Genomic DNA, 9,987 nt, shown 5'->3' on the forward strand with positions numbered 1-9,987 from the left:
ACATAAAGGGGACCACGGGCAGGGCAGAGACAAGCCAACGATTTAGCTGCCCTTCAAAAGAAGTTTCAATAAAACTACTCAATTTAAACAGAGAGGATCTCAAAACACTCACTGGGTACTACACGGGACACTGCTCCCTACGCTATCACTTCGGTAAAATTAATCTCTCAGAAACAAACGTCTGTCGCTTTTGTGAGCTGAACGAAGAAACGCCAGAACACATTCTCTGTGAATGTGACGCTCTTGTGCTAGGCGCAGACTGGCTCACTTATGTGGTGCTACACTTAATTCATTTGAAATTTGGAACAAAACGCCCTTGGAAGTACTAGGCTACATTAAAAGCCTTCCTATATAGGGCGGGGGCCACGCACAAAAGATCACTTTAGAGGTCGCAGTGCTTATGGCGCATAATTTTTTCTTTACTTATAAATCTAACAAAATTACTTGTGCATACACATACATACTTATATACATATGGATATGAAAGCCAAGTTTGATTTAATTGATTGAATGACTGACACTTTTCTTCTTTGTTTTATTGCAGATTTTTCTTCAATAAATGAGAGCAAAGGCTGTCGTTGATCGAGACTTGAATAAAATCTGGCGTAGCCAAGGCACATTAAACAGGTAGTATCAGTAGAGCAAAAACAACATTTGCGTGTATTTTGTTGTTGCTTCTGGTATCGAAAGTGTCAAAAACTGTTCTGAATTTTTTCTTCTAAATCAAAGCTTGCCATGTGAAATACAAAAAATTATAAAAAATAAAAAATTGAAATTGGAAAAAATAAAAATTGTTGCAACTTTCTTTCCTAGTAAATTTGTTTGCTTCTCGAAGCATTGATCCATCCTTTACAAGGGCCAGTAATCAGCGGTTGTGCTGCTGAGTTGGGCGAACGTTCCAAAAGCTGCTATTCAATCGCTTGTTTTGTATGGAAAAAGGTTTCACATGCAAATGGATTTTAACAATTCAGAATTTTTGTGAGAAAAAATTAAAAATATTTGACATTTTCGAGACCAAATAATTTGAAAATAAATCAAATCAGCTGCTCTACTGATACTACCTGTTCAATGTACCTTGGGCGTAGCATTTAATCGCCAGCATTCAACTGCCAACCGTTGTTACGGATTTTAATTTCTTACAATTTTTATTCAGTTTAACGCTCAAATAAATTAAAAAAAAAAAAAATGCCGAAAAAGGGAAACAGTCTGAAACGATGGCAGCACAGCAATCGGAAAGTGATTATTGCCATTGCCGGCTTTTGCTTGGGTATTTTCGGTGTTTTGTGTGGCATGTTTTGGGAGCAGATATTCAATAGTATTGTGGAGAAGGTGAGAAGTAGGAAATTGTGTACTGATTAATATACACATTTAAGTGATTTTTTATGGACATATGCACGTATGAAGTACGTACATAAATACGTAGTACTTATTACTTACAATTTGCGGTCAATTGCTCCGTTAGCAACAAATTCAAATTACTAATTTATTTTAGTCTAATAATTTTATTGATTACACCGGTCAACAAAAATTTTATTTCTTTGGGTTTCTGTTCGCACGCTTAGATTCTCATTCCAAACATTAAAAAAACACTTGAATTTTCATTTTTAGTTCTTAAAGTTTGCTTTTGTCGGAAGAAGTTCTGCGCAAAAATACTTCCGCCGCTCTTTTCCGGTAACACAGAAAGGAGTATACATTATTTTACATTTATACGTTATTGTTTATCAATGTAATATGTTATTGTAATATCAATGTGTAATTAAAGTAAAATAAAAAATATATATATAAAAAGTAGTGAATTTTCCAGAAAAATTTAAAAATTGCTCTAGTTTTTACAAAAGCAAACTTTGATCAAAAAAATAATTTTTCCCTTATTTTTAGCGTAGGAGAAACTTAAATTTAACATGGAGAAGTCAGACCCAAAAAACGTGTTGACTGGTGTTATTTGCCCCTTTTCTAACCTTTTAATCGAACCAATTGATATTATTAACCTAAATGAGCCATAAATATTCGTGAAAGCCGCACGAGACTTTCAGACACGTGTGTACAAGTTGAAACTTTTGTTGTCAACTCATGTAAACTTGTTTATTTGTTTAAGTACATTTGAGTAGTTTTGTTTGAAAATATTGTTGGTTGTGCCATTGAAAGAGTATTATTTAATGAACTTATGTAATAGTTCATATACATATGAAATATACATCCATAAGAGTTTATGATCGGTTATTTATCATAAACAAGCCAGCACGTCATTTGATAAAATTCTGATTTAACCTTCAGATTAACAATATATGTATATTGCAATGCATACAATGAACCATTTAAATGACTTGCATACTTACCTACCTTTAGGTTGAAGAGTCTCGTGCGCACGTGCGCATTAATTAATCCATTAATAGGGAAAAAACTTATCTTCATAGTTCATGTAAGCAGTCCATATTTATAGCGACCAATTGTATCTTTAAAGTCCTTGGCCAATTGCAATATGGACTGTAGAGATATTGAGATGGTTATCAGGAAAAGAGCTGCTTAAAACTTTTTCAATAAGATTTAAATATTTGGGAGATTCCTTAAGAAGCTTCATGAAAATCGACAACGAATTACTTTTGTATGCAATGGAACTCCTCATTGGTACACAGACACTGGCGAACTACAAGAATCTCTAGATAAACCTTAAAATGCAGTTCGACTTGCCTTTGATTGTTAGATTGATTTGGCTAGCTGTGCGTCAGGGAGGGGTTCACTGAGGCTCTTCGGCGGAGTCGCAATGACGATATATATATCGATAGACCAGATCCCTAGATTATGCATACAAGTGGAAAATTAGCCTGCAGTTACCCGTAAGATTCTTAGCCCAGCTTTGGGATGGTTTATGAGTCGCTTATATCTCTTTACATTATAGTTACCTAGTAGGCACTTAGCTTGTGGAAGACCCATGGTATTTCGCCAATGCAGTTCTCTTAGTGTGGAATTTTCGCCTATTTTATTGTGTTCGGACCTACCGCAAGGAAGGGCTCAGGCCCTATCGGCTTCCTCATATCCTTCGACTCCTTTGTGCTCTGTACCCATGTAAGTTGGATGGCATTTTTCTCAGCAATGGCTCTAAGCTTCTGAATGCACTCTAGCACTAATGACAACTTGACCACGAATGATGTGATAAGTCCGATTTCAAGAATTATCAAGGCGGTGTTTAAGGGGCGGTGGAGTTCGCTGAATACACATATAAAGCATAAGTGGGCAGTGCCACGTCCATTTTCCTAAATTTGATTAAAAAATTGATGAATTCCTTAGCTTCACTGCTCGAAAAATCTGAACGTACCCAATGAAAACTCCCAACAAGCTACATAAGTCTAACAATATGTATATTTTGCCCTATTATAGTTGTCAACGTTGACGAATGTAGATGTAATTTTTTCGTCAGAAAATAGCCCTCGTCAGTCCAACTCCGGTTTTGCTGGCCAATTGATTTTGCGAGGAACACCTGCTAATAGATAAGTGCATCAAGTACAAAAATAATGGTTTTTTAATTAAAAAAAAAAAAATGAGGGTTCAGGAACTATAAGAAACCTATGTATTTTCATGTTGAACTCGACCTATACTAAGTTTTGTTTCTGGTGTGTTCGGGATTTTTTTTTTGGTAGCACCGTGTACTCGTTATTTTGGATATATTTTTTCGATAGTTTTCAACCGTTGTGATAAAGACTGCGTTTTTATGACCGTTTTAAAAATTTTATGCTTTAAAAGTTAAATCCAAAAACAACGGCTACAATATTATCGAAGATATACAAAAAATTACGATTATTGTTGATCGAAAAAATAAAAATCATAAAATAACGGTTCAATCGGAAGAATAGAAATCCAATTTTAACGGTAAAAAAATTTGATTACCATTATAAAGATCACAACCGTTGCGGTCCCTGCGCTCAACTCTAAGGTTTAAGCGGCTAAGAAGAATCTCAGAGATGGGGCGCTGTTTTTAAAACCTTCCTAATGACACTGTCTGTCTCTTATTAAATTAGCTTAAGCATTAATTTTTGTGGACTATTCAGTGCCCTTGAAGTGTGTGCTCACTGAGCATTGACTCCTAAACTAAAACTTAGACCTTAATAGTTTCTTAGTTAGTTTATTTTTCGATTCTACTTTGACAATCCTTCTTGTTCTTTCCCCCCCCCCCCCTAGGAAATGATTTTACGCCCCGACTCACAGGCGTACGACAAATGGAAGACTCCGCCTATGGCTCTGAGCTTAGATATCTACCTCTATAATTGGACGAATCCAGAAGATTTTAAAAATCTTAGTGCTAAGCCAAATTTAGAACAACTTGGTCCCTATCGGTTTACCGAGAAACAGGATAAAGTCGATATACACTGGAATCCACAGAATGCTTCAGTGACGTATCGCAAAAAGAGCGATTTCTACTTTGATGCGGAGGGAAGCAATGGCAGTTTGGATGATGTGATAGTCACCTTAAATGCCGTAGCATTGGTAAGTGTGCATGGTTACATAGAGATTTATTTTTATTTGAAAATATTTACAATTTTCAATTTTGCCTCCTTCATAGTCTGCTGCCGGGAAGGCAAAGCGTTGGAACAGTGTACGCCGTAATTTGGTTGATGTTGGCCTAAAATTATACGGCCAGGAGATGTCTATTGCGCGTACAGTCGACGAGATGCTTTTTACTGGCTACAGCGATGATATGTTGGAAATGGCGCGTGCCATGCCACTTTTTGGCAAGGATGTTGAAGTGCCGTTCGATAAATTTGGCTGGTTTTATACGGTGAGTATATGTATAAGTGATAGAATATGTTAGAAAAGGAATCGCCACCTAAAGGTGAAAAGGTGCCAAGTCCATTCTTTTTTTTTTCAAATTTAAATTGATACCGAATGTCAGGTAATACGGAACTACATCGATTTTTCGTCTCTCAAAAAATGGACTTGGCTCCTTTTCACCTTCTTGGGTGACGCAATTTTTCTGTTGTCGAAAATGTCGGAAGTAATTTCTTGAAGTAGCCGAGATATCAGGCTTATAGCAGATATTTTTCTCTTCTCTAAAACTGTTATCCTTATTCTAACTCACAGCGAAATGGAAGCACCGATTTAACTGGCGTCTTCAATGTCTACACTGGCGCAGATGACATTTGGAAAATCGGACAAATGCACACATGGAACTACAAACAGCACACGGGTTTCTTTCAATCAACTTGTGGCCTCATCAACGGTTCAGCAGGCGAATTTTATCCACCATACTTGAAGGAGAATGGCGGCGTTGCGCTCTATACGCCCGATATGTGTCGTACAGTGCCGTTGGACTATGTGGGCACCACAGAGGTAGAGGGCTTACGTGGCTTTAAATACAGTGGTGGAGCGCGTTCAGTTGACAATGGTATGTGTGCCTTTTTGAAATGTCTACGTGAATTTTTAAGTGTAATTTACAAAAATTTTCCTTGCAGGCACCCTATATCCTGAAAATAGTTGCTTCTGCGGCGGCGAATGTGTGCCCTCGGGGGTAATGAATATTTCTTCATGTCGTTTTGGCTCGCCTGTATTCATGTCTTATCCTCATTTCTACAATGCTGATCCGTATTATGTACAACAAGTAGATGGCATGCAGCCAGAGCAATATAAACATGAGTTCTATATGATTTTAGAGCCGCGCACAGGAGTTGCTTTGGAAGTGGCTGCCCGCTTCCAAGTCAATATGCTCGTTGAACCTATTCAGGGTGTAAGGTGAGTAGCCTTTTTTCGCCCAGTTCGAAAAGTAATATAGCCTAAGTACTTTCGGCTTTGAAATTGATTACGTTTTTAAATGCTATCCCGAATAAATATATTGGGTCATATAAAAAGGCTCCGCAGTTTTTTTGATGAATTTTTAAAAGCAAGTTTATTTACTGAACCAATTTCAATCAAGTACTTATTAATATCTATGACCGTTTGCGATTTTCGGGTAGATTCATATTTTCATCGGTGAAGAACTTCGACGAAAAACTTGGCCAAGCGCTTTTCAGTGGCCATTTTACCCTTAAGAGAATTTTTCAGATAATTTAAGCTTCCCAACTAAGTTCCGTCAATTTGTTCCAGTCATCAAAAATATACATATGTGGTCTCTGGCATGATGGTCATGATGGAACACAACTCCTTTTCTGTTGGCCAATTTTGGTCGGTCTTTATTGATTGCTTTGTTTAAACGATCGAGTTGCGCACAGTAGAGGACGGAATTGATCTTTTCGCCACGTTGTAGTAGCTCATAATGGACAATTTCCTTCCACTCCGACCCAACACTCTACATAATCTTGTTTAACATCAATCCAGGGATCGAATCGTCACATACGATATCCTATTACTCGTCACGTAAACCCACATTTTTCGGATTATGACATACGTGAACGTACTCTCTATCGCATTCAGCTTATACGACTGACGGTATCACGTAATTTTCTTTCGTATGGTTTTCGATCCGTGAACGGATGTTACGATTCGAGCCCAGGCTCTGAAGTCGCCTGTAGAAGGTCATCGGCCTTTGACCTGGATCGCTTGCGTGGCTTATTCTCGTATTCAGTCCATTATTCATCGCCCGTGATTATTCGCTTCGAAAAGTGTCCGATTTCGTTGCGTTTCGCTCTAATTTCTTTGCGTTAATTCATGTGGCATCCAAACATCAAGCTTCTTTGAGCACAAACAAATTACACAGTACCACAAACCCCTCTAACCCTGCATCACAAAAGGGACTATGTGAACCTTATGTTTTGACGTCGTTGAATCCAAATACGTTGTCTGTTTGACCCCATCAGGTCAGGATCAAGGGCAATTCAAGGTCGAAATTAAAAAAAATCACCGTTTAAAACAAAGTCTAGGTTCCCATAGATTTCATCGGGTGCTGAATCCAAACCTGGTGTCCTTGAATGGTCCTTGATTGTGATCTGAATAGATTAAATGGACTACCAATTCAAATCCTAAATGTACCTGTTATAGCCTGTCAACGACGGATTTTCTATATTTGACCTTGAATTTACCTGTTGGGGTCAAACGAACTCCAGATTTAGATTCAGGAACGTCAAAATAGTCCCTTTTGTGTTGCAGGGTTAAAGTGTTCTTACACGATATGTATTTCCATCTGTAAATGTGACTGTTTCGATATATATGTAATTGCAACTGAATGTCAAATTCGTAGCATTTAATTAACTGTTCAAAATCAAGGACTTTTATAGGTGCTTGTGGTTCTGTGTTATTGCACGTTCCAAATATTCTCAGTGAAATAATGCCTCTTTCAAATTAGAAGATGTTTACCCAAAAAAAAAATAAAATAATAATTTAAAAATTTCTCTGTTTTCCTTACAGCCTGTACGAAGACGCTCCACGCATTTTCTTCCCGCTCATCTGGTTCGAACAAAAGGTACGCATCACACTCGATCTTGCCGCCGATCTGCAGATGCTGCCGATAATTCTAATGGCTGGTCAGATATTCGCCTGCATTTGCTTCGCTGTTGGTCTAATTCTGCTCTGCTGGTATCCCATCGAAATGTTATGGGCGCGTCAGCGATCTGTTGATCTCAAAACTATGCCAAAACAGTGGAAAATGGCAAACAGACATCGAAATTCTCCAGCGGCGAAGAATTAAAGACTCGACCGCCTCCAGCTGTAATGGCCAATAATAACAAAAATCTGGATAGCTCGCCGCTGCTGGAGCGCGGCAATGGAAAGACGGTGATAATAATGCCAAAGTCGGAGACAAATGAAAGTGTTGCCATAGATAATACGGTTATAAGTGATGTTGCTACTGACACGAAGGGGTAATGAGGGAGTTAATGGTGTTTTCGGGTGCTTACCAAATGGACGTCCTATTTTATGCCATTTTTCATAAGAACTTCATATCAAACGTATGTATGTAGTAGTTGGTAATTTACAGTTTTGTGATTTATTAAACTGTTCTATTTGTAGTTTTTTAAGTGAAACTATTGACCTACATACATAGCTGACCAGTTGGTTGAAAAAATTGATATTTGAGAAAAACCGTTAGATTAATAAGCATAGTTAAGACATGTTTTTTGAATAGAATACTCCAATTATTAGAATGACGGCAATTATTTTTAATTAGGCGATCGATTATTATCCAATATGATCGTTAGGAATTTCATATGTATACATGTATGTACATACATAAGTACAAATTATTGTATGTATGTATTCATACTAAATAGTGTACTCCTAGTTATTTATAGATAAATGACAGTGAACAATAATGAACAAAATTTAATATTTTAGGCTTAAATTGAAGTGTTCATGGGCATTGATCGGCATTAAATTTTAATCGATACTTTTAGAAATTGTAGTTAGTTTTTAACAAATATTGATACATATACATATGTACGTATGTATACTATACGAAAATGTAGGGCAAACTAGATGTGATATACGAAATGTCCAAAAACAAAAGTGGCCTCATTAAAATCAGATACTACTTAGAATAAGTCTACCAGAAAACTTTTACCAAAAATATGTTGAAGAATATTACAAATGCAATTTTGTACTTTTACATGCAGCGAGTAATATTTTTTTATATACATAAATAACAACACTTGTTCTAAAATAAACGTGCATAAATGCTTGAATTTAATATGAAGTAAGCATACAAATGATGACAAAATTAACTCGTATATCGAAAACATTCCTTGATTCGCAGAACTTGTAAGTATCTAAGAAGTAATTTTGTATTCAATTAAAATTTAAAATCATATTAAGGGTATTCCCTTAGGCAGGGTATGACCTCGAAAATTTCGAAAACCACGAAACATTTCTTGTACTTTTCAAAATTTGAGTGAAATAATTTTCGAGTTTTGCACCTGTTCAAGTTTAAGAGAAGCACCAAAATAAGGCAAATATATTATTTATTGTAGGTATCAACCGCATATCAACGAAACAATATGCGCTATTGTTCTGTAATAACCACAAAAGCTGGAAATTAAGTTTCTCAAATATTTAATGCCATTTATGAAACTCTTTACATAGATATAGTATTTCAACTAAATATGTTTTTATTCAATTTTATTTGCCGAAAGTTTTATGTAACAATTTATTTACTTATATTATTTTTAAAGTTTTTTACAAATAAAGAAAAAAATTATTTAAAAGCTCTCAGATTTGTCTCTCTTTGCCCTATTTCAGTAGTAACCTCTTTTTAAATGACTACATTTCATTAATCTGTTGGAAAATATTAAGAAAATCAAAAGAAGTGGTAAGTTTTGTCTATGGAAACTTTTATTTCATGCATAATTACTTTACAAATATTTGCAAATATTTGGGCGCTCCACTCGCCAGCGTTCCAAGCACAATATAACCAGTAAACAACCTTCGGTGAATTCGGCGACTGCCTTCCTCGGGGATGAATATGCTAGGGATGAAATTATGGGAAATGTTTAGTTATTGGCCCACCGTTTTTGGGGTGGGGGGCGGAGGGGGAGGGGGCGGGGCCCCCAAACCCCCCTCATTCGAAAGGGGACAGTCGCCACTTTACGAAAAGCCCCACCCCCCCCCCTTGGGGACCTTCCACAGACCCCTAGGGAACCGTTTGAAAATGGGGTAAAAACGTAATTTTCCGAGGCAAACTGAGCAGTTTCAAGTGGAATATAACCCAACTAACGAAAAACGTGGGATTTTTAAATAAAAGAAATTATCCCAAGTTGGTTATCAGGCGATTTGAAAAAAAAAAATGATGGGGAAAAAAATTAACTAACAATATTGTGAAATTAAGAAAAAAGCGATAGAAATGTTCGGCCGCACTTAGGGATTATAACCCTCACTACGTAGAATTCTCTTCTGTGTTGCCAAAGAAAGGGGGTTGAACACCTTTTGCAGAGAACACCTTTCTGCGTAGGCGGCCTTCGGCCGCACTTAGGGATTATAACCCTCAGGCAGTAGAATTCTCCTTTCTGTGGTGCCAAAGAAAAGGGGGCGAACACCTTTTGCATAGAACACCTTTCTGCGTAGGCGGCCTTCGGC

At 36.9% G+C, this 9,987-nt stretch overlaps 1 pseudogene; it reads left to right on the forward strand.

The window, feature by feature from the left end:
- Nucleotides 1–1,026: 1,026 nt before the first annotated feature.
- On the forward strand, nt 1,027–9,068 carry LOC118741238 (annotated as a pseudogene).
- The last annotated feature ends 919 nt before the right edge of the window (nt 9,069–9,987 follow it).

This window comes from Rhagoletis pomonella, unplaced genomic scaffold (assembly GCF_013731165.1).
Source record: "Rhagoletis pomonella isolate Grant_MI unplaced genomic scaffold, Rhpom_1.0 Rhpom_scaffold_00006, whole genome shotgun sequence".
Lineage (NCBI taxonomy): Eukaryota > Metazoa > Arthropoda > Insecta > Diptera > Tephritidae > Rhagoletis > Rhagoletis pomonella.